The following is a 25,346-nucleotide window of genomic DNA, read 5'->3' as shown; positions in this document are numbered from 1 at the left end:
TCATGTCTCCCATTATTATACATTAATTAGAACTAGACACTAGAATCCAGCAGATTAAGATCAAAAGGTCAGCTCTATTTCCAGCAAACATATATGGAAAGTACAACTTGGACCTTCACTGCAATCAGCCTTCCTTATAACCCCCACCTAGTTGAACTTATCTTTACATAGTCAGATACAGAGAAGCAGGATGCTTGAATCTACACCAATGTGCAAGGTTTTGAGGGTAAGAGTCACTGCTATTACCATATAAAGGCTTCACCACTAGTAGACAGGTTTCCCTGAAAGAGAAAGGAAAAACACCTAGTTTCTCTTCCCTCAAACTCACCCATCTAAGAAGACAGCCCTTCTCCTCTGGTGGCCAACTTGCCACCCACTCCCACTATTTTGTCTCTTTCAAACACATCCCCAATGTTACTTATAGAAGACCCCTCTTCCACGTTGCCCAAATGTTGGAAGGTGACCCTATTCTCAACTCAAGCCAATCGTAGTACCTCTAATCCCCTTGCAAGTGATTGGTTCTAGAATTCAGCTTTCAGCATAGCATTATTATAGAATGCTATAGAATGCACAGCATTATTCTAGATCCTGCAATTGGACCAGGGATGGGCACATGATACAAACTAGCCTAATTAGACTGAATAAGAAGTTTGCTTGAACATTGGAAAAGAGATTTTCTAATGAGGAAGCATTTTGTTCAAGGACTGAGAGTAGCCATCTTGTAACTGCAGAAGAGTCAGTCTGAAGAAAAAAGCCTTCCCCTAGAGGCTGAGAAGAGGCAAAAAAGAGCAGAGAAATAGATTTCCAGCTCTAATAGGTTTGCTCTATCTTTGTTCATTTGTTTTTGTTGTTGTTTTTTAATTTTTTTTTGAGAGAGAGACAGACAGAGTATGAGCTGGGGAGGGGCAGAGAGAGAGGGAGACATAGAATCTGAAGAGGGCTCCAGGTGCTGAGCTGTCAGCACAGAGCCCGACGTGGGGCTCGAACTCGCGAACCCCGAGATCATGACCTGAGCCAAGGTCGGACACTTAACTGGCTGAGCCACCAAAGCACGCCTGTTGTTGTTGTTTTAATTATAAAAGAAACTAAATTTCCTTATTGTTATTTAAGCTAGGTCTATCAGCGTTTCTGTCATGTCCAGGTAAAATAATTCTTACCAATAAAATACTCAAATATTGTTCCCACGGGTTAGTAAAAGTCGCCTCATGAAAACCTAAAGATGTAGGACTAAATCTTCACCCACCAGTGCTCTATTTTAACTTATTAATGCTGCTCTTAAAGTATGTGCCCTTCACTGGACAGATTGCTCCAGACACTGTGCTACTGGCAGCTCCCAGAACTCATCACAGTGTCTTCTACGGAATACACTGTAAGCAATCATTTATTGAGCAAATGCAGATGGAGACTGCATTAACATTTTCAGCAGACACATAATAGTTGTCATAGTAAGTTCAGATAAACTAAAACCCCTAGAACATTTTTTACATAAACTAATGTCAAAGCTGTCTGTCTCTACCCTGTGTCTGAGCAGTTGCATTGTGTATGGAATTTTCTTTTTATCATTTTTACCTAAATAAAGGCCTTGATATTTATTGCTAGCCAGTTATATCTAGGAGATTCCAGCCTGGTGGATTCCAGCTCAGTTGAGATTATTTTTTTTTAAGGATTTATTTTATTTATTTATTTATTGAGAGAGAGAGAGAGAGAGAGAGTGGGGCAGAGGGAAAAAGAGAGAGAGAGAGAGAGAGAGAGAGAGAGAGAGAGAGAGAGAAAGAGAATCCCAAGCAGCTCCACGCTCAGCACGGAGCCTGATGTGGGGCTTGATCTCACGACCCAGGATTCAGGACCTGAGCTGAAATCGAGAGTTGGACAGTCAACTGATGGAGCCACCCAGATGCCCCCTAGATAATGTTTAATAGCAATGTTATCATTTGTCATGTCAGCTATTCTCCCTATTTTGGCACCAGCTTCAACAAAGATCTACATTCCTTCTGTATTTTCATATGAATCAAATAGCAAAATATTGACTGAAACAGTGGCAGTAAGAGAAGACTCACTCTAGGTTCTCATTGTTTGCCAGGAGTAGTCACTCTAGTCCTCTCCATGCATTCCTGACTTGGCTGGTAAAATAAGAATTCCTGCCTTTCTAGAAATGTCAGGTTTATAACTTCTGCCACATCTAGTCTATTCCCTCTACTTCTGCCCATGTTTGGTGATTAGTGACTTTTGGAGAAAGCACTGAAAATAGCCCGAGTGCATCCTCTCTGAGTTCTTCGGAGTTGCCTCTGCTCTAGGAAACTCTTCGCCACCAAACACTGAGCTGTCTCCTCAGGGATGACCTGTTGTGGCCCAGCTATGCCATGACTGGATAGCATTGAAATATTAGGAACTGTTAGGGGAGAGATTGTGGGCATATACCCAGTCAGGTTCTTCCATCAGTTTAACCAAAAACAAGGCCTGGGTTTTTGTTTGTTTTTTTTTTCTTTATTAGGTTGACACCTACATTTATTTATCCATTGCTTCAGAATCTAGACACATAAGAACAATTTGTTATTAACTGCCTGTTTCCAAAGATTAATTTTTTTTTTACTTTTTAAATGATCTCTACACCCAACGTGGGGCTCAAACTCACAACCCTGAGATCAACAGTTGCATGCTCTCCCTACAGCCAGGTACCCCAAACAAAGCTCAGGCTTTTTCTCATTGTTCAGCCTACATTTGATTGTTCAACAGCTTTAAATGTATCAAAATATATTACTATTCAAGACTTTCAACATAATCAGGATTAAAGACAGATCTATGATATTCCCCTAATCGGACAACATGATAATCCAACTAAAAAGTGAAAAGTAATGAATTAGGTACGACTTATTCCAAGCAAACACATCATAGTTTGAAATGATTGTTATCTTCGTTCAGGCTGCTATAACAAATTACCCTAGACTGGTAGGCTTGAACAACAGAAATTTATTTTCTTACACTTCTGGAGGCTGGAAAGTCCAAGGTCATGGTGCCAGCATGGTCAGGATTCTGGTGAGAGTTCACTTTTTGGTTGGCCATCTCATGTCCTCAAACAGTTGGGGTTGGCAGAGGAGGGGGTGGAGAAAGAGAGGGAGGGAAGAGACAGAAAGCTCTCTGGTGTCTCTTCTAAGGGCACTAATTCCATCATGATGGCTGTATCCTCAGGACCTAATTACCACCCAAAGGCCCTGTATCTTAATCCTATCACATTGGGGATTAGGGTTTCAACATATGAATCTGGGAGAGTACACAAACACTCAGTCCATAGCAATTATTGTGTTCTTATAAAAACTTACGAGTTATCTGCTGTTTAGCAAAACCTAGATGAGTATTAAAAAGAATTAGCCTTCAAGTTATATATTTGTATTTTCCACAATTCTCACTTTTTCTCCTTTCTGATAATCAGACTACTCTTTGTCTTGTCTTTTAAAGCCACTCCCATGAACCACAATTCCTCTAAGATTTCTGTGGCTGTCAAATGGCACTTGCATTTCCTTCAGTCCCTTGGAATGTAATTCCCAAGGTCCAGAGACGTGAATTCAAAAAAACCAAACAGATGAATTCCTACCAAATCTTGTCTCTTGAGAAAATTAAAACAAACCATAGCAATTGTCACTCCAAGCTGTCAACTGCCTGAGAGATTCAGAGATCCATGGTCGGCAATAATTTGTTACTTTGCTGAGCATCTGGTCTGGCCCACTCTCATAAGTGGTAGGTGGCATCAGTTCGCCTAGCTGGTGACAGCCTAGTCACCTGCCCAATGTCCCCATCTCAACCATGTGTTCTGTGTGTACTTTTTATCTCATCATGGTGATTACAACCACTCTGTCTTTATGAAAAAGATGCTGGGAGGGGCGCCTGGGTGGCGCAGTCGGTTAAGCGTCCGACTTCAGCCAGGTCACGATCTCGCGGTCCGGGAGTTCGAGCCCCGCGTCAGGCTCTGGGCTGATGGCTCAGAGCCTGGAGCCTGTTTCCGATTCTGTGTCTCCCTCTCTCTGCCCCTTCCCCGTTCATGCTCTGTCTCTCTCTGTCCCAAAAATAAATAAACGTTGAAAAAAAATTAAAAAAAAAAAAAAAAAAGAAAAAGATGCTGGGGGAAAACGTGATTTCTTATTGCTGTGATGGAAATCAAAAAGGTCTAAAGAAAAGATGGCAGTCCTGAATTTAAAAGCTTAAACATGTCTTGAGTCAAATGTCTCACGAATGCCAGTGAACTCAAGCACTTTGGTGGCATGATGGTTTCTTGAAATGTTGATTTGTAATGTGTTCTCTGTATTTTCCTTCTCCCTTCATTTCAAGAAGGTGGTTGGCCTATCGGTTGGCTGAACCTGAAGCTATGTCAGAATAACTTTGTTTCTTATCTTCTGGGAAAAGCTGAGCTTGTTGAAAAGTTTATGTTAAGAGTTCTAGAGAAGATCAGAGAAGAGAGAGAAAGAGATTTTGCCCAGGCAGGAAAGGGTTAGGATTTGATGGTCCCATGATGCCTTTTACCAAGAGAAGTAGCAAGACCACAAGAGGACATGGCTTCTAGCCTCACTGTATTCTGCAGCCACAGAGAGAACCTGGCTTGTATGGACCACGTGGGGTGAACAGAAAAAATAACAAGAAATCATGTGGCCTGAAGATTAGATATTTTGGAGAAGAATGCTAAATTCCATCAATATCTACTTCACCCATCCTTCCTGGATACACAAGTCAATTCTTCTTATCTGCTAGTCCCATTCCATTTAATTAGAGCCAAGTGCCTGAGTCTGGCTGAAGTAATGTACACCACATTTAGGCCTGCCCCTTAAGGATGTCTCCATGATCTCCCCATTACCACCTTAAATCACTTTCTGGTCTGAGTGGCAGGAAGCAAAGGATTGCAAAGCCCAGAGGATGATTGGAAGATCCCATGATGGAAAGATTCCCTGAGTTACCACTTGACAAGAGCTGCCCAGCATGGCTACCTGACCAGGAATATCCATGTTGGACTTCATGCGAGTAAGGGACAAACCTCTTATCCTAAGAGACTGTGATCTGGAGGTTTTTTTTTTTTTTTCTTACACAATAACTAGCTTTAATTGCCCTGCCCAATTCAGATGTCTAACCCCTCGCTCCCATGCAACACATACCTCTCAGAGGCTTATATCTGGTATAGAGCAGGATACCCAAGTAACAGCTGAGATAGAGCTGTTCGCTGGTTCACTGGGATCCTAAGAGTTGCATTGAACTTGATGTAAAGGAGACATGTTACTTTAAAAGAAGATTTGACGTTGCAGGCCAAGAGTTTTATCTCATTTCTCCATCTGAACTCCTCTTTCTTTCTGGAAGAGACGCAAATGGTGGAGTCCGGCCTCCCTAACAGACAAGACTCTCCACAACACACCTGTGATTCTTCCTGCCAAGGTAGGCACCAGCTTTCTGGCCTCCCGCTTTAATTTCCATCCTTTCTTGGTCCTTCCAGGGTACAGGCATGAGCCTCAGAGGTCTGGAGAGCAAAGAGTTATGCGTTCTTTTGGGGGCCGAGGGGGGAGGCTTTTTGCTTCTTCAGTCAATTAATGAGATCAAAATTTCAACTTGAGGATGCTCTGCCCGCGTCTCTAGCCCGTGCTATCACCTGAGATACTGCCCGCCACACACATGCTTTTGACAGCAAGAGCCACTCAAAAGCCTCTCCATGCCTCTATTCCGGGAATAATCCGAGGAAAGGGTTGCTACCTGTAAAAGCTGTGAGTGCCGAAGGCCTCCCTGTCCGCCGCTTCAAAAGAACAACTACCCTCAGTCTGCCTTTATTTTGCATTATCGCTCTTCTTTTTCAATGAAAAGTCCCTGCTCTCTATTCATTATAAAGAATAAAGAGCTTTTCAAGTGTGAGTTGCTCAACCCAGAAGGGAACAGAGCTATTTTTAAGAGGGTTTCAACTCAGAGCTGTTACACAGGCCAGCCTGCCAGCAGAAGAGGTCTTCCAGGGAGGCCGAAGGCAATCGCGGCCTCTCGTCAGGAGGGGATATGCAGGAAGGAAGCTCCTGGGGCAGAAATATTCTGGCTCTCTGGCCCACAGACAACCCTGGTGCCTTCACACCTGGCTCCTCCAGGCAGAACCTCACAAGGGGGTCGGGGGAGTATTTTTTATTCTCACCCATTTGGGGTTTGCCTGCTGCCTTAGGTTTCTCACATCGACTTCCTCCAAATAGGAAACAATCTGCTTGATTCTCATCCAGGAGCACAGAGAGGAGGGGGGCCGCCTTTATGTCCTCTCCTATCTTCGTCAAGCCATATGCAACTGGCAGCCACCACACTTCTCTCAGTGGGAAGAGGATAATCAGAGCTGGATTCCTGAATGAAAGGAGGAACATGCGGAGTCGCCTGCCTCTCGCCCAATGGCAGTGGAATCCTTGTGGCCTGAGTCAGTCCAGAGCTCATCTGAAGCCCGCGCCCTTTAGGGACCGGGATGGGCTCTCAGATTCAGAGTCAGAGGGGCCTGGGTTCAAACCTCGCCTGTCGGGCCCCTGTTCTCTTAGGGTAAATGAGGATAACACTACCATCCTCTCAGAGGCGTTGTGGGGAGGGTTACCCATCCTACAGTGGCACACACATGTTCATCATGGATCTGGGGGCTGGAAAGGTATGTTCTCTAATTTCTTTGAAGAACAGAAAATGGTGCTGCTGGATGACAGAAGAGATATTGACAATTTTATAGGAACTAATGATTCAGGAGGATTGAGATGGCTTTCTATTCTCACATTACATTAAGCTTCTCCAACAGAGAGAAGGGGCAGGGAATTGAAACTATTCCATTGTTCTGGTAGCTTTGGGGAGTAGAAGACATGCGTGTATCCTAAATGATGAGAGGGGACAAAAATGTCAACTAGTTTCATACAAAGAATTGCCAAAAGAAATAGAGAAACTTTTTTCATTACAATATACCTTGCACCATGGAGGTACAGAACTTATAGAGTCATCTTCAGTAAATTTTTTTAAGGAAAAGTAATAGCCAAGAAAATATAGGCTATTGGACCCAAGGGCAAAGATAACACAAAGATACGCAGGTATAAGGTGATACTGTTAGAAAGATGGGGCAACCAATGAGGCTCTGAGCTTCCAGTAGGCCAAAGCAGAAAGGGAAATATTATGCTACCAAATGTATATCTTTCATGAGGAACCCCCTACTGCTACCAATTCCTCATCCTTTTTTATCATAAGATTCATGAGCATGGATAATTATCTTCAGGAAGAGAATACTTGGGGAGTTTCACTACGGCCTCTTTCAAGTATTTGATGGGCTGCCAAGTACAAAAAGGAAAGATTGCTTTGGGTAATTCCAAACCACAAAACTAGAATCAATGAGTGTAAGTTAAAGGGAACAGATTTTGGTTAAAAATAAAGAACTTTCTAACAATTAGAGTTGTCCATAAATGGAATGAGCTGTCTGGCAAAGAAGTGAGCTCCCTGTTACTGGAAGTGATCAAACAGAGGCTGGCTAACCATCTGCTAAGGATAAAAAGGATTTGTACATAATGAGAGAATTATGCAACAACATAATACAAGGCTCTTCATGACAGTTTTATTTATAATAGTGGGAAAGAAAATAGAATCAACCTAAATGTCCAACAGTAGGGGATTAGATTTTTATGGTACTCTCATATGATTTATTTATTTTTTACAGATTTTACAGATGTTAAACATCAATAAAATGATGACATGGGAAATGCTCATAATCTGTTAGTAAGTGAAAAAAAAACAGGCTATAATAGCATATATATTGTGATGCCATTTTGTCAAAAAATATTTGTGTGTGGAAGAATAACACTAAAAAGTCCGTACATGAAAACATTAATAATGATTGCCATTAGTGTTTGAATTATGGGTGATTTTCCTCTTCAGAGCTTCTCAGGGTTATCCAAGTCTTGTATGTTGAGCACTTACCACTTATGTAAGTGGGAGGGGGTGTGGGGGGAGTAAAAAGAAAAAAAAAACAACTCCAAAATCTCTTATTCACTAGTAGCTTCAACTAGATGATCCCTATAGTTTTTCAAACTTAAGATTCTATGATTTTTATTTTAAGTTTACGTTGATTGTTTTTCTCATAAAGTAACTTGTCTTTAAAAAAGATTTTAGTCAAATATAAACGCCCTCCCCCCCCCAAATATATTGGCTTAAATCATAAAGTTTGGGTATAATCAAATATATTTCTGACTGCCATGGCCATTTTCATCTGAAGTCTCTTTTGAAAATATTTGGGATATAATTTTAAAAGTCTATACAGGAGAGTAGAAAGAGCTTATAAATTGGAATCAGACACTGCTGGATCTCAAATTTTGGTTCCATTATATACCAGCCTTAATTTCCTCAACTTTAATGTGGGATAATAATAATAACTAAGATTCGTTTAAGATTCATTACGTGCCAGACACTGGTTAAGTGCTTTACATGCAATGGAATCCTCAATAAAGTCCCCTGAGGTGAATTCTATTTTCCTTATTTTTCAGATGATAAAACTAAAGCACAGAGAATTTCTATATCTTGCCAAGATCAGACAGCTCTAAGTGATGGAGGAAAAATTCAACCTCAGGTAGTCTAACCTTAGGAACCATGGTGTTAACCACTATACTATACTGCCTTAGAGAGTTGTGGAAGGATTGATTAAATTAACACACATAAAATGCCTAGCAGAAAAGCAGGCAGTCAGCATGTTAAGTTTCTCCCTAAACTTTTCCATAGCTATTTGGCCCCAGAAAGACTTTTGATTGTCTTCTCCAAGAACGCATTCAATGAATACACTGGAGAAATGTTGACTGTATGGTAGGCAGTCTTACAACAAGTTCATTATCAATGGCATTGATGTCAAACTCAGAGATATTAGAAATAATGTCCCACAGCATTCATTCTGGGACTGATTCTTTAATATTTCATCAATGATTTACATGGATAGAACAGAAAATAAGCTCCTAAAGCTGACAGATGATACATGCTGTTAGCAGATGACACCCATCGTCAGTTAGGAGGGCTAGCATCCAGGACAGGATTAGAATTCCAAATGGTCTGGCAAGATGGAGAAGAGGTGGAGGCAAAAAGAATGAACTTCATTAGCAACTAGCACAGAGTAATACATTTATTAAGAGGGAAAACATTATACCAGCATAGCAAGGGCAGTGACTAACAATGAATAATTGTTGCTGGAAAGAGTTAATGGTTAAAGTTGCTCATAAGCTGGAAGTGAGACAGAAAAGTCAAGTCTGATTCTGGAAATGTACTGAAAAAATAAGACTTTGTTGGAGTAAATCAATTTCCCCATTATATACCATATTTGAAACACTCTTTTGAGTCCTGTGTTTTTTTTCCCCTCAATATTGTTCTGGACTTATTGGAAAAGGCATACAAAAAGTAAAGGAAATTTTTACAATTACAAAATACAACCTGAGGGAATAGTGAGGGAACTGAGATCTTTTAGTTGAAGACCAGTCAATTGCTGACAATTCATTTCAGAAATGCTTACTGAGCAGTATCTATATGCCAGCCTTTGTGCTGGGTGCTGGGAGACAGAGAGAGTCAAGATCTGGTTTCTGCCCTTGAGAAGCTTAAATACAAGAGAATAATCACTCTTAGGTTTATAAAGACTGTTATTTAGCTCTGATATTTGTGTCATTCCTGGCTAACTCCTATGCATCTCTTTCTTTTATCTCCCCTTCTTTCCCTCATTTCCTCTTCTTTTTCTTCCCTTCTCTAGGTGTTAGGTCTGTGATTGGAGCCCACTAGCATGGCAGGTTAGCTAGGTATATTCAGTAGGGTCCCATTTGAGACTTTGCCAGGATACTAAGATCTTTTCTTCTTCCATCTCAAAATATTTCTATAAACATCTTTCACCCTTCACAAACTTCCAATAACATTTCAGGCAATGAAGCAAGGCTGGGAGAGAGAAAAGTAGGTTGTCAGATGCAGAATAGATCAGTTTGGCTGGAGAGAATGCTAGAGTAGGTATATTATGAATTTTATAATATTAAGGAATTTGAACTTCCTCTTATTGGTGACAGAAAGTCAATGAAAGTTTGTGAGAAAGGGAGTGACAAGATCAACTTATGTTTTAGCAAGAGTGATCTTATTGTGGTAGACGGAATGGGTTCTTAGCAGACCGACTGGAGGAAGAGTCTTGTTAGAAGGTGGTTATTAAGCTATAAAAAATGACCAGGATTAGGCAGTAAAGTTAAAAGAGGCAGAAGATATGCAGACGTGAGAGACACTGTAAAAGAAAAATCAATAAGATTTGATGCCTAAGTAAATATGAGAGCATCAAAGGAAAGAGAGGAATTGAAAACAACCCATAGATAGTAGACAAGGGGTTTGGAAATAAAAATGTCATTAACCAACTGGGGCAGTGGGAAGGTCAAGATGTTTGAGGTAAGGCAGTCATGATGGGTTTAGGGCCAGACAGGTTGTCTTTGTGTTGATGGAATATATAAATAAAAACCATATATCCAATGGTGAGCTAGGAATAGATTTTCTAGATCATCCTCACAGAGGTAATAGTATGTCCTGGAAACCTCCACCTGTATATCCCACTGACACATCACACTCTGCGTGCCTAAGACTGAACTCCACTGTCAGTCACAAACACGAAACTCAATTTGTGTTTTTCCTCAGGTTAATCATGCTTTTAAACGCCCAGGCTACCAAACTCAGAGTCATCTCTGGCACCTTCCTCTCCCATCCTTTCCACTCCCACAAGCAACTAGCCACTAAAACAACCAATTCTAGGAGCAAAATATGTTGTATATCAATTCCTAGTGCCATAGTTAATGCTTGCATGGTATGTTCTCTTAACTATCACACAATTTTATAACAAGTTTTTGTGCCACATAAGTCTGTATTTTTCCACTGGCTACTGAATGAAATTCAAAGTCTTCCAGAATAAACATACTTGTCCAGTCTAATCATTGAGTATGTCTACACATACCCAACCTGAAAAAGCCGCACAAGCTTCCCTGCCTTTATTTAATGATGCCAGGCATTTGTATGCCTGGGTTGCCTTTATTGATGATGTTCCATTACTTTGGAATAAAATTCTCTACTCAAGGAAAATATCTTTCAATTTCTGAGTCCTGTGCTAGCCCCATTATGAGGGCTTCTCATTGCTTGTTCTCTTCACTCATGTTGTTTTCTTTGAAAGCAAGAGCCTGAACCAGAGAGGTGGAAGTAGATGTGGGAAGAAGCAAAGTAGGTAATAAAAGTCTAAGCAAAGGATTGTGGGGAAGATGGACACAGAGAAGGGAGAAGTTCAAGATAAAATGATAGTCTTGGCCAGGCCCAGTTACCTGGAGAGAATTATCGTGTCTCCCTTGACAAAAGGGAAGAAAGAAAGAAAGAAAGAAAGAAAGAATAGGGGAGGGGAGGGGAGGGAAGGGAAGGGAAGAGAAGGGAAAGGAGGGGAAGGAAAAGAACAAAAGAAAAAGATTAATTTGGCTTTGAGTATGTTTGAGTTGAGAGATCAGCAATGAACCCAAACTGAGTTGATAATTAAAAAGCTTTTCAGAGGGGCGCCTGGGTGGCGCAGTCGGTTAAGCGTCCGACTTCAGCCAGGTCACGATCTCGCGGTCCCGGAGTTCGAGCCCCGCGTCAGGCTCTGGGCTGATGGCTCAGAGCCTGGAGCCTGTTTCCGATTCTGTGTCTCCCTCTCTCTCTGCCCCTCCCCCGTTCATGCTCTGTCTCTCTCTGTCCCAAAAATAAATAAACGTTGAAAAAAAAAAAAAGAAACATTAAAAAGCCTTTCAGAAATGAAAAGAGTGGTTCAAGCTAGAGAAAAATATTTGGAATTTACATGCAAAGAGATGATACCAGATGTGTGGGGAATAAAGGGATAGAAGATTCTGTTAGGGAAAAGGTTGGCCTGAGGTTAGACTATAAACATGTTATCAGAGTTCCAGTCCAAAATGTCAACATAGGAAGACCCTGAACTCACTTCCTCTGTGGACACACCAAGTCTACACCTATTTATAAAGCAATTCGTCCTGAAAAAAAAAATAGACAAAGAAAAACAAACAAAAACAAAAACAAACCAAATAGAGAATGGCAAGAGAGATGGAAGCAGGGTAACAAAGGGAAACCCCGTCTGCCCACATGGTGAACTACAGTAAAGAAGGGACGAACAGGGACCATCAACAGATTCATCTGCACTGGGGCACAGAAAAAAAAGCCATGGTTTAAAAGGGCAACTAGAATATAGAAGAGCCATCTCTAGAAACCTGCCAAACAGCAGGAGAGTTGCTGGAACTCTTTCCAGGTCAGAGGAACTGATGAGTGCCAGAGTTTACATCTGCCCTCTACCTTGATTGTGCAGACAGGAGCAGAGTGCAGGCACCATAGCTGGCCTGCCACCTCAGCAGGGCCCCAGGCCCCTAGCCCACACCAACCCCAAATGCCCTACGGCACAGGAAAAAAAAAAGGTGTAGTCTAAAAGAACAACTAGAACACAGAAGAACTAACATTAGAGCCCTGCCAAATGGTAAGGGGGCTGCTGGAACTCTCTCTGGGTCAGACAGGCTTGCAGGTGGCATGGTTTACATTCCCCTTCCACTTTGAGATGGGAACAGGACTCTGGATATCATAGCCAGTCTACCATCTCAGTGGGACCCAGGTCCCTAGCTCACATCAGTCCCAGCTGTCCCACCAAGGCAGTCCCAGCTTACTGGGACACCCCTGGTCAGCTCTCACTATAGCTCTAGCCATCTCACCAAGATGACATGCATGCAAAATACCCCGAACACTTCAGGCCGACACCACTTCAGCTCCAGATGACTGGCTAGAGCACCCGCAGAACAGAGCACCTCAGGACCCCATGGCCCGCACCTGCCTCAGCTCTATCTGTCTTGCCACAGCACCCCCTGCGCAGAGTGCTTCAGGATCCCTGGTCCACACCCCACCTTAGCTCCAGACTCTTTCCACTAAGGTACCCCTGCATGGAGCATCTGGCTTACACATGCCTCAGCTTCAGCTGCCCTGCCAGGTCTCCCCTGCATGGGGGACCCTGAAATACCTGAGCTTGCATCCACTTCAGTATCAGCTGTCATCCCAGGGTGCCCTCAATACAGACAGCCCTGGCCTGTGCCCACTTCAGCTCCAGCCATCCCACCAGGGCAGCCCCAGCACAGAGTGTCCCAGGACCCCCTGCCCATGCCAGCCACAGCTCCAGGCAGCCAAAGTCACCAGGCACACATAGTTTACAAAGGGTACATACATACACAGAATCATTTCTTCAAGTTTAGGAGCAGTAGCTGTCCCATTCATAGAAACAAACACAGAAAGTCAAGCAAGATGAGGAGACAGAGGAATATGCTCCAAATAAAAGAACAAGACAAAAGCTCAGAAAAAGAACTAAATGAAACAGTGATAAGCAATCTACCTGATAAAGAGTTCAAAGTAATGGTCATGAAGGTGCTTTTCAGACTAGAGAGAAAAGTGGGTGAAGTCAGTGAGAACTTCAACAAAGAGAAAATACAAGAAAGAACCAAATAGAGTTGAAGGATACAATAACTGAAATGAAAAAATACATTAGAGGTAATCAATAGCAGATTAGAGGATGCAGAAGAACAGACCAGCCAATCTGGAAGATAGGGTAATGGAAAGCACCCAGGCTGAACAGCAAAAAGAAAAAAGAACTAAAAAAAAAAGTAAGGATAGGTTAAGGGATGTCTTAGACAACAGCAGTGAACAAACACTTGCATTGTAGGGGATCCCAAAAGGAGAAGAGGGTAAGGGGACAGAAAAATTATTTGAAGAAATAATACTTGAAAACTTCCATAATCTGGGGACGGAAGTAGACATCCAGGTTCAGGAAGCACAGAGAGCTCCAAACAAGATAAACCCAAGGAGGTCCACACCATGACATGTAATAATTAAAATGTCAAAGATTCAAGATAAAAATGCTGATTCCTTACCCAGAACTATAAAATTAAAAGGTCTGAGTAGGCATGAAAATCTGCATTACAACAAGCCCTATGTGTTTCTCTGTGCTTACCATAGTTTTTAAAGAGCTATTTGATATTAGAATGATGGATTTTAAATTCCTTAAGGTTGCTTGATGCATGTAAGAATTTATAATGAAGTGTGTGAATATATGGTGGGGATGGGGAGTGATGGATGGGGTAGGAGTGCTGAAGTTTGACAGACCTGGTAATCTGGGAATTGGTTATGAAAATGACAGTTTTCTTGAGGCTGGAGAGTGTGGCTTTTAGATGGGATGACAGAGAAAAGGTATGTGAACAGGCACTGGTAACTGAGTTGTCTTATGTGTATGAGTAGTGCTTGTTGGCTATGTTTCACTGCATAAGTCCCTCTGTGAAATAAACCCTGTTATGGTGATCGTTTTCAAAAACTATTGTGAGAAATAAACCAGAGAGACAAACATATAATGAAAAACATGTATTTACATTTGACCAATTCCTAAAAGATGAAAGTTGATATTTTTTGGAGTATGGTATCATTTTAAAGCCCAAATATCACATGAGTCATTGTTTTTGATAACTTTTATCACTACCAATCACTCTCAAACAAAATATATAACTTTAACTTAACAAGCTATAACTAACAGGTTAAACAAATTTAATAAACTAGCAGTTTATCTAATTTCTTAAATTTGTTAGCTCCAGTACCTATTAGTCTTAGAACTTCTCTCTGCAGAAAGATAAACAAGCTTTAAATATAGACAATATATAGTGAAAGCTTTCCACTCTATAAAAATTTGCCACCAATGGTAAGCTTATCTATAAAGAGAATAGTTATGAGGGAAAAAAAGAAAAAGAAGAAATGTGGCTGTCACCCTCAAAAATTTATTCATGCCCTTTGTGATTCCCTCCCTCTCATCCCTCTTCACCCTCCACTTGGTTCCAGGTGACCACTGAATCTGCTTTAGTTATTGTAGATTAGCTTGCATTTCTAGAATTTTATATAAATGGAATCATATGGTACGTATGTACTCTTGTTTTCATCCGACTTCTCTCACTCAGCATATTATTTTAAGATTTATGCATGCCATAGTGTTTGTAAATAGTTCACCCATTTTTATGGTGGAGTTGTATTCCATTGTGTGACCATACATTCATGTTAATCCATTCACCTATTGATGGACATGTTAATTGTTTCCAGTTTTTGGCTATTACAAATTAAGCTGCATTAAAACACACACACACACACACACACACACACACACACACACACACAAAACACGTTACTAGTTTCTAAGATGAGAGGAGGAATTCTGAGTAGCAAAAGAGCCAGACAAAGACTGGCCACCGAGGTAAAATTACACATTTTAGTTTTCCAAAAAAGTAACTTTTTTGTCTTTAACGTGTTATGGAAACTAACAATTTCTGAGACATCATACTTGTGATTTGAGGAAACTGCCAATCCTCTGCTCAGTTGGGTCCCTTTTGATTAGAAATTGTGAAAATTCATCATTTTTCTTCCAAAAGAGGTATTCTATTCTTATGTGAGGGTATCTAACCAAAACCAACAACCAAATATTAGGCCGTAGAATTTAAAGAGAAGTGTGTTAGTAGGAGCTGTTTTCACATCATCTAATAACTTACTGGGGTGGGGGACTGGAATAAAATGTGTTAAAATAGATTCAATTTGACCAAATTACAGCTTTTGAAAGAACTTCTTTTTAGCACAGGGTTTCTTTGTTGTTTTTAGAGGAATTTATTGAAATAAAAATATTATAAAAATACATGCTTGTTGTAAAATGAATCCAAACAATCCATAAAGAAGTAAATATGAAAGCCTCATCATGTAAGCAAGTTGGTCTATACCCTTATAAACTTTTCAGAATACATACATAATTATATATATATATTTTTTTTTTCTACATATGACTTGTCCAACTTCCACCATCTCATTTCCTCTAAAAATAACAACCTATAGCAATTAAAAATTACATTTAAAAAGGTTACATTTCTACAGGACACTCACATGTATAACATTTCACATTTGTTATATTCTGACCCTTACTCTGATGGTAGAAATAGGCAGGGTAGGATTATTGGTGCCATTTTATAGGCAATGTTATTCACGCAAAGTCTCAAGGCTACTTGTGCTGAAGAAGTTGTGACTTGAGTCCTCCATACCAAAAAACATGTTTCTTTACTACATCGCACTGTTCCCTACAGTGGGATTTCCACATCTGAGTCTTCTCAGCCTCAGCTAAAGTGTTCTACAGTGTACGTCAGATCAAAACCTGAATTAGGATATGATTTTGAACATCACCATGTAGTTGCCTAGTAGTTTTCTTTAGATAGGAAAAGAGTGGCCTTCCAAACTTTACCAAGTATCTGGATTACATCTTGAAGTGATGACAATGGAGGGTATGATGAAAATTCTACAGGACTCCACACTGATGTTTCTATATATAACCTAACTTTATACATAAATATTTCTGGCAATGGGCACATTCACTACTGAACAATATGCTGGTAAAACAAAACAAAACAAAATAAGACAAAACAACACAGTGGGCCCAAGGAAGAGTCACTTATGCTAAACTCCACAACACCAATCTGAGACTTAACCATAGTTTCTGCTCTCCCAGAAATGGATTCTTAAACCATTCGATCAGGAATCGCCTGATCAGCACCAGTTAGGGTATTCTGCCTGATAGAGCCCCATCCCCTAAAGGAAAGTAACCTTGCGATAACCAACCCACTTTTTTGCCTAGTAAAAAAAGAGCTGCTCCCTTCTGCCTATAAAAGTCTATCATTTTTTAAGTTTATTTTTATTTTGAGAGAGAGAGAGAGAGAGACAGAGAATCCCAAGCAGGTCTGCACTATCAGCTCAGAGCCCAATGCAAGGCTCGAACTCATGAACCATGAGATCATTAAAATTCTATCATTTTGTACAGCTCCGTGGAGCCCTATTCGGTCTGCTAGTTTGGATGCTGCTTGATTTGAGTTTATTTTTGCCCAAATAAACTCTTAAAATTTTTACATATGCCTATGTTTATCTTTTAACAGTTCTAGTGAAGGGAAATTGGTAGAAGAGATGCAAGAGATAACACAGAGGAAAAAGCGCTACTATATTTCATTTCTGAGAAACACTTTTTCCCACATCTTACTACTTAGAAATAGGCATTCATCTTACAAATCCATGGATCTTTGATTTGGTGAAGAACACTAAACAGAGACTCATTAAAACTGGACTCTTGTCTAAATTCCGATAGTTCCCCATTTGGGGAGGGCCATTTAATCCCCCAGTATTGTGAACAAGACATGACATACGTAATGCTCACTACAGGCTATGCAGGAATTGCTCTTAATAATAACTAACATTTATGGAGGGTTTGCCCTGTTCCAGTTACCGTTCTTAGCACATTGAGAGGATTTTCTCATTTTAATCCTCATAGCAAACCTCTTAGGAAACTCCTATAAATATCCCAGTTTTATAGATGAGCAAAGTGAGATTTAAAAGGTTCAAATGAATGTAGCTATAGGTGAAAACTGGTAAGTGGCAGAGCTGGGAGTTGAAGAAGGAAGTACAAGGCCAGAGGCTCCCCCACTAACCCCAATACTATTGACCTACTTGCTAGCTATGATTTCACCTCATCGCCTTTTTATTTTCCTTCTTCCTGTTCCATTCCTCCACAGGTTTACTGCTGATCCTGATTTATTATAGACTCAGATGCCTTTAGGATTATACACGTAGAAAGAACTGGTGAAGTATGATCAATGTTAGGGATGGTAAACAATATGATTCTCAGCCTGGGCATGTGCACACACACACACACGTTAAACAACACATCAAATTAAACTGAAAACCAAACCAAATAGCCGTGGACTAGCTTTTTAAAAAGTAATACAAATTAAATTTATTAGGGATCCTTGGAATGTCCAAAAAAATGTGTTGATTTCAGCTACCAGTATGGGACCTTCGATTAAGTCTCCAAGTAATCATATCTATTCCAGATAGATTATAGCAACACCTGCAAAAACTTCAGTAAACCTAAGGAAAGAAGGTGACTCGAATGGATCTATAAGTCCCTAAAGAGGAGGTCTCCAAAATGACATTTTTATTGAGCACATCCTATCAAATAACAGGTACTTTTGTTTCATGCATCTTCTCCTTAAACCATTTCTAAGAAGGAGGACTAGAGGGTCTTATTTTTTTGGTTACCCAATTAAGGCTCTAGGGAGTAAATAACTTGCCCAAGACTTTCAAAGCCTCAGCTTTTCCTGTACACTCACGGGGTCAGAGATAGATGTATCATTAAGCTAATGAAGACCCTCAGTTCTTTCCAAAGCCCTGAATCTGTTTTTATTCATAGTTTTATGTTCTCTTTCTTTATAAGAGCCCTCCAAACTGTTTAAACATTATGGTCCCTCAAAACACAGATCCATGCTGTAGGGGAGTCAAAAGGCAGTGCTAACAGCTATCTTGAATGAGTTGCCCTCTGATTCCAGCTCCCTCCCAGTTGAAGAGAAAGCCACAAACCGCACAATCTCTGGCCCACCTCAGAACTGTGGGAATTTATACATCCTGTACTTCTCCTGAGAGAAGCATCTAGCTCTCTGCTGTTCACCCTGCAGAGACACTTGGAGGACAATGTTGACTATATTTTTGCAGCCTTGGTTTCTCTATTAATTGCCAAGTTGCCCCTAGCCTGCAGGAAATGAGATGCCAAAAGGAAGGGGAGTGGATCCCTTCCAGACCTCTACAACTCTCAGATTATACTAAACCAGTAGCAAAAACCCTCTTTAGCATTTGAAAGGGAAGGCAATTGTATTGCTAAGCCTCACTCTACCGCCTCCAGACTTTTCTCAGCCAGAGAACAAAGGGAAAAAAGCAAACACCACTTCACACTCTTATTCATTGGAGGTTAAAAGAGACCTCCCACTATACAAAAGTCCTTCTAAAGGTCAGTTTGGGAGTGTATTGAGGAGGGCACTGGCTGGGGAACAAAATGTTTACCATCACTCTCAGGCGGCTGCTTCTGTTTTTCTTTCAGCACGTGCATGGGGTACATCTGTCAGAATTGGACGTTTTCATCCCCAGTTAGCTTGCTGGTGGTCAAATTATGCTTCCTTGGCCCTCCTCAGTCTTTTGCAGATTCTTAATTCCAGTTGAACTAAGAAAGCAGGGCCACCGCGGGCCAGGACAACTCCCTGGGGACTGTTATTCATTCATATTCATTGAGTCAACAACTACTCATTGAGTACGGAACATGTGTCAAGCACTGTTCCTAGGTGCCAGAAGGATGTAACAACACTAGAGCTGATGCAGTTGTCTTAGAGCTTCCATTCAATGGGGAAAGCCTGACATTAAACAATAAAACATGCACACCATCTTTTTTTTTAACTACAACTGTGATAAATATCTGAAGGAGCACAGTGTGCAAAAAGAGAGGTTAACATGAGAGTGGCTGACCTCACAAGGCCTGTAAGAGAGGGGGACTTCTTTGAGGAAGTGAGTGGGAGTTAGCTATGTGCCAGAGAAAGTTGGGATCATGCTGGGTATCGCAGGCAAAAAGTCCCTGACTTGGGAAAAAGATGGCTGGGCACAGAAATTGGAAGACTAATGTGGCTAGAGCCCAGAGGGCAAGCCAGAATGCAGCGGGAGATTGTTCAGGAGGGGAACTTCTATAAGGTGTCTATTCTGTAGGCTTTTGCCTTCTGTCTCCAAGGCAACAGTGAGGAGGGGGATCTTGGGGGGGGGGGTTAGTTACAGGATTTAATAAGGGAAGTGACTTATGAGGTTTGTAGTGTCAAGAAAGAGTTTTAGGGGCAAGACACTGATCCAGGGAAACCAGTTAATAAGCTATAGCAAAAGTCAACATGAAAAGTTCTCAAATTTTAATGAATTGCCTGGGAATCCTGTTACAATGCAGATTCTGATCCAGGAGTGATCTGGGGTGGGGCCTAAGATTTGCATTTATAACCCAGGTGCACAGGTGCTGGTCTGGAGATATACCACAAAGTTTCTACTAGCAGTTTTATTATTTTAAAGTTTATTTATTTATTTTGAGAGAGGTATAGAGCTCTCAAGAGTGGAGGAGGAGCAGAGAGAGAGAGAGAGAGAGAGAATACCAAGCAGGCTCCATGCTGTCAGTGCAGAGCTGGATGTGGGGCTCTTCTCATGCCAGTAAGATCATGACCTGAGCCTGTACCAAGAGCCAGATGCTCAACAAACTGAGCCACCCAGGCGCCTCTCTACTAGCAGTTTTAGATTAAGGTGTTTGCAGTACAGATGAAGAAAAGCAAACAAACTTGAGAGCTATTGTGTGGGAAGTGAAACAGGTCTCTGACTTGGGTGACTCTAGTGGAAGGGAATCGTATTCTTGGAGATGGACTGTACCAGAAAAGAAAGAGCAAGTCTGGGTGGCGGGTAAAAAGCTCAGTTTTGGACATGTTGAGTTTGATATGTCTGAGGAATCTCTAAAGAGGCTATGTTACATATGAATATGAAGCTCAAGAAAGAAGAAACTGGGGATACAAATTTAGGAGTTATCAATATGTAGATGGTATATGAAACCATGAAAATGGATGCTGTCAACATAGGGAGAGGGTATACAGCAGGGGTCACAAACTCAATTTTGACCTGCTGGCCATCTGTGAGTCCTCTCTTAACTATTTTGGGAAGAGAAGAGTCCCAAGGTGAAGCAAGTATTTAACTACTGAGTGAGGAGGAGAAGCCAGTAAAAAAAATTGAGAAGAAAATGTCAAAGATGAAAGAAAACCAACTTGCTATCCAACAGCCAATGTCTTTCTTTTTTGCTGACAGAACAGATTTGAGACATGGAGATGGATTGGTATTAAAAAGATAAGTCCTCTCTGTAGTCCCTGTGGCTGAGTTGTGGTTGATCTAAACCAGGCATAATCTCATGCCACTCTGCCCAAAGATTGGACCAGTTGTGGGCTCTAACCAATGAGAAGAAATGGTAAAGGATGTAGTGAGTGGGGAATTCACGGAAGGCATTTTTCTTTCCTTTATTATAAAAAAAGAACAAGAAGAACTTCATGCATGGTGCCACTGCGCATCCCCAACCCCCCTTTACTGTTATGAACTTAGACATGGTGTCAGAGCAATGTCAGGCATCCTAAGGCTGAGAGAAAATGAAATGGGGGTGATAACTCGACAGTAGAGGATAGCGAAATTAAAAACGAAAAGTGTCCATGTTGCCGATGACATAGCTGGGCTGCTTAGCTACTCTGGAACCACCTCCTTCTACTGTTTTTGTTAAGTGAGATGATAAATACTCATGCTACTTAAGCCACAGGTAGGGGATTCTGTCACTTGCAGCTGAATGTATTTCCAGGTGTTAATGAGTGCATATTGTGTAGTGACATTGTGTTGTGTAGACCTGGAGTCAGATAGATGTGGTTCAGATAGATAGTGTTTAACTTTGGACATTTTGTGTGTTTCCTCATCTGCAAAATGGAGATAATAATAGTATCTATCCCAAGAACTCTCCTATACTGTTGATGGGAGTGTAAACTAGCAAAAGTACTCTGTAATTTGGCAGGATTTACTAAAACTGAAAATGCATGAAGCCTAAAGCCCCACCATTCTCCTTCTAGGTAAATCTTAGAGAGACTCTTGCCCAATGCATTGAGGGACATATACAAGATTACTCATTGAAGCGTTTTTTGTAATAGGAAAGAATTAACAACAGGGAGAAATACATAGATATCTATCTATACATAGATTCTATCAGGGGGAAATATATAGATAAGCTATAGTATATCCATATGATAGTATACCATGGAGCAGTTTAAACAGATGAACTAGCTCTCTCTATATATATCAACATGGATGGGTCTCAGAAACATAATGCTGAATAAAAAAAGCAAATTGCAGAGTTAGACATGCAGTATGATCCATTTATATATATTTTAAAAGCAGACACTACACTACATATTTTTGTGGATCTGTAAGTCTATGGAGAATAGATTGGAACAACACATATTCGATATACTCAGGAATGAGGGATAAAGAAGATAAGAAAAAATAGGGGTCATATCTAGACAGATGATTATATCATGCCAGTAACAGGAAAGAATGACTGACTGAATCAATTCAATTCTGTGCATCTGCAGTTCAACCTTAGAAACAAAATAAAACAAAACAAAACATAACAGTATCGCTCTTCTAGGATTAAATGACATCATAGATCAGTGGCTCACAGTAAGGGCTTAACAAATGGTGGTCATCATCATTATTATTATGTCCACTTGCTGTCTCTGCCTTTTTGCTTTCTATAGGCTCTTTCTATTACAATAATCTTAGATGGGGAGTTTGGTTGGGTACTACACTCTGGGCCTAAATTTCCAATTCCCATTTATTGTTTGGAGGCCTATAACAGCAAAAGGCTTGGTTTCAGCCAGGTGTTGATGTGCATTAAGACTACTCTAATGGGTTAAAAAAAAGTGCTATAAGGCCCACCCAATGGCAACCCCAACCTACTGATGTCCCAAATAACCACAAAGAGGGGAACACCTTGCTGTTGTGACTCCTTGCATTTTGCATACATAGCTTGTTTAATCAGAACTAGATTGAGCAAAACAAGAAATTTACTCATGCATGTGAAAATTGGAAATTTCAAGAAAAGAACTGGCTTCAACTTTTTCAACCAAATTGGAGGATTTCCACTGCCTTGTACCTACCTACATCTGCTATTTCCACGGCTGAGATTTCTGTTGCTTGCAGTGCTTACTTCCAGATACCTATTTTGAACCAGTCCTGCAAGCTACTGGAAGAAGCTCTGAATCATCTATGTGGAAAAAGGAAGTTAGTGGAAGCATACTCAATAGCTCACAGAATTAAAGGAAATGCTGAGAGCCATGTGTTGGGAAGAAAGGGAAGGAGGGAGCTATAGGGTCTCACTGAGGAATACATTCTCTTTCCTTAGTTGTGACATGGGAATAGTACAGCTCCACCTACCTAGAGTCCCTCTGTCATTCTCCCTAAAGAAAGAGTCTGGTGGATTAATTTGTGATGTGGCACCTTGTAATCAACTGTCCTATTAAGACTCCATAGAATTGTAAGGAGTAGTCGGCCCAAAGACAAGCTACTTCCAATACAAGGGGAAGGATGCTGGCTAGCAAAAATGACAAATGTCTACTACACTGTTAAATATAGTTTAGGAATTCCAAAGGTCATACATGGAAAGATAAGATATTACAACTTCATTATCTGCTTGTTTAATGACTTGGGGAACTAACTTCACAATTCTTTCTTTTCTCTCTTTCGTACTGGCAAAGTGGGGTTCATGACACATACTCCTTTCTTAGGTCACCAGATGTAAGTCTCAATAAATTAATACTAACTCTGAGCTGGAAAGAGTCTCAGATCTCTTAAGGTATCGATTCTCAATCTTGCCGTGGCTGTGCATTAAAGTAACCTGGAACACTATTTTAGAACGCACACACCCAGAAAGCCTGATTTAATTGGTCTAGGAGGGAGAATTTGGGCATCAGTACCTTCCTTCCTTCCTTCCTTCCTTCCTTCCTTCCTTTTCTTTGTATTTCTTTTCTTTGTCTTTCTTTCTTTCTTTCTTTCTTTCTTTCCTTTGTATTTCTTCTTTCTTTCTTTCCTTCCTTCTTTCTTTTTTCTTTCTTTCTTTCTTTCTTTCTTTCTTTCTTTCTTTCTTTCTTTCACATCAGTATATTTAAAAAGTTCCGAGGTCAGACCTGGGAGTAACTCAGTTGCTTGGTGGTTCCATATGTCTGTCCATCTCCAGGTGCCATCATGGCAAATATGGTCTGTCAAGTGCTCCTGGGCTCCTGCCTCACTATCCTGTCCCAGTCTCTCATGCACTTGAAGGTGCTCATCCAGGTGGGATATAAGCCTCTTCTTCCAACAATAGAACGAAATATTTGGGGGCAGCAAGTATGTCAGTTTCCTGTCTGTTTTATCATGTTCAGCACATTGGGAGCATAGATGAGAAGCATGAGTTGTTCACAGACTCTAAGACTGTGTTCAGGAGTCCTTGGAACTGTGGTCTATGGTAAAGTTTTACAGGATTTAGGCCCTGGAAATGAACAGAAAGAAGTCACACCTTCCTTTGACCAAGTTATGAATGATACAACTCAGGAGAGATGACAGTTCGTTCTGCTGCTACCATCATCATAAATCCCTTACACATGACCAACTCTGAGATCTATGGTACAATTCATTGGCAGAGAATCCAAGTACTGTGGAATTTGTGACTCCATAGTAACCTTCTATTGTGAAGAGGGCATCCTAGGATTTTTTGTGGGTTTTATTCCTCAACTCCTAGGTGACATCATTTCCTTGTGGCTTTATAACTCACTGCTCTGTTACCTATGCACTAGACAGTGGGGTTTCTACCATGAACGAAATGAAGTTATTCCCAAGCTGTCATAGGACTTTTTACCAGTATGTTGAGCTACTCCTTTGTGCTTGTCTCTAATCTTGTGGCTGTCAACAACTGGGGGCTTTCTTGGATCCCCTCCTTACTCCCCAGTGTATATTTCTTGGATAGGTAGCTAGTACATGCTACAAAAAGAGGGAAATATGAGCTGATGAAATAGCTTGTCTTTCCAGAAGGTCCCCTTTGGGAAGAGTTATTGTCGTGACTTGAGAATGTTAATTTGAAGCTGTGGGGCAGGGACAGTGATATTTCTATAGTCCCAGATGCAGAGAATTATGGGAGACAACATTGATTTCCCTCCCATGAGTGGCATTCTTTTTTAAATAATTATTTAATCTTGGAAAATAAAAATAAAAAGTTCCCAGGTCATTCTAATATGCAGCCAAGGTTGAGAAGTCCTGGGATAGACTTAGAGATAGTTTGTTCTTATTCTACTGTCCTCCTATGGAAAGTCCCTCTGTATCTCTGAAAGGTGACTGTCAGCTTGTTTTAATTCCAGTGAGGAGAGGATCTTAGTCTGCTCAGGCTGTGATAATAAAACACTGTCGGCTGGTGGCTTAACAGAAGTTTGTTTTCTCACAGGTCTGGGAACTGGGAAGTCCAAGATCAAGGTTCTAGCAGGGATCAGTTCCTGGTGAGAGCTCTCTTTCTGACTTGCAAATGGCTGCCTCTTTGCTGTGTCCCTTCCACGGAGAAAGGGCAACAAGCTCTCTGATGCCTCTTCTTATAAGGACACTAATCCTATTGGATCAGGGCTCCACCCTTATAACCTCATTTAAGCTTAATTGCTTCAATAAAGGCTCTTTCTGCAAATACAGTCACATTGGGGTTTGAGGTTTCCACATATGAATCTGGGGTCGGGGGAAACACATTCAGTCCTTATCAATGAGGTCACAGCTAATTAGGTTGTAGGGTGACTCAAGTTGCTAGAAAGCTCTTCATATTAAGCACAAGCCTTTCTCTTCCTAAATTT

General features: G+C 40.8%; 1 pseudogene; it reads left to right on the top strand.

The window, feature by feature from the left end:
• The first annotated feature begins 23,696 nt into the window (after positions 1–23,696).
• Positions 23,697–24,768, top strand: LOC125171548 (mitochondrial carrier homolog 2-like; annotated as a pseudogene).
• The last annotated feature ends 578 nt before the right edge of the window (positions 24,769–25,346 follow it).

This window comes from Prionailurus viverrinus, chromosome C1 (assembly GCF_022837055.1).
Source record: "Prionailurus viverrinus isolate Anna chromosome C1, UM_Priviv_1.0, whole genome shotgun sequence".
NCBI classification, from domain to species: Eukaryota; Metazoa; Chordata; class Mammalia; order Carnivora; family Felidae; genus Prionailurus; species Prionailurus viverrinus.
This window is presented reverse-complemented; position numbering and strand designations above follow the sequence as displayed.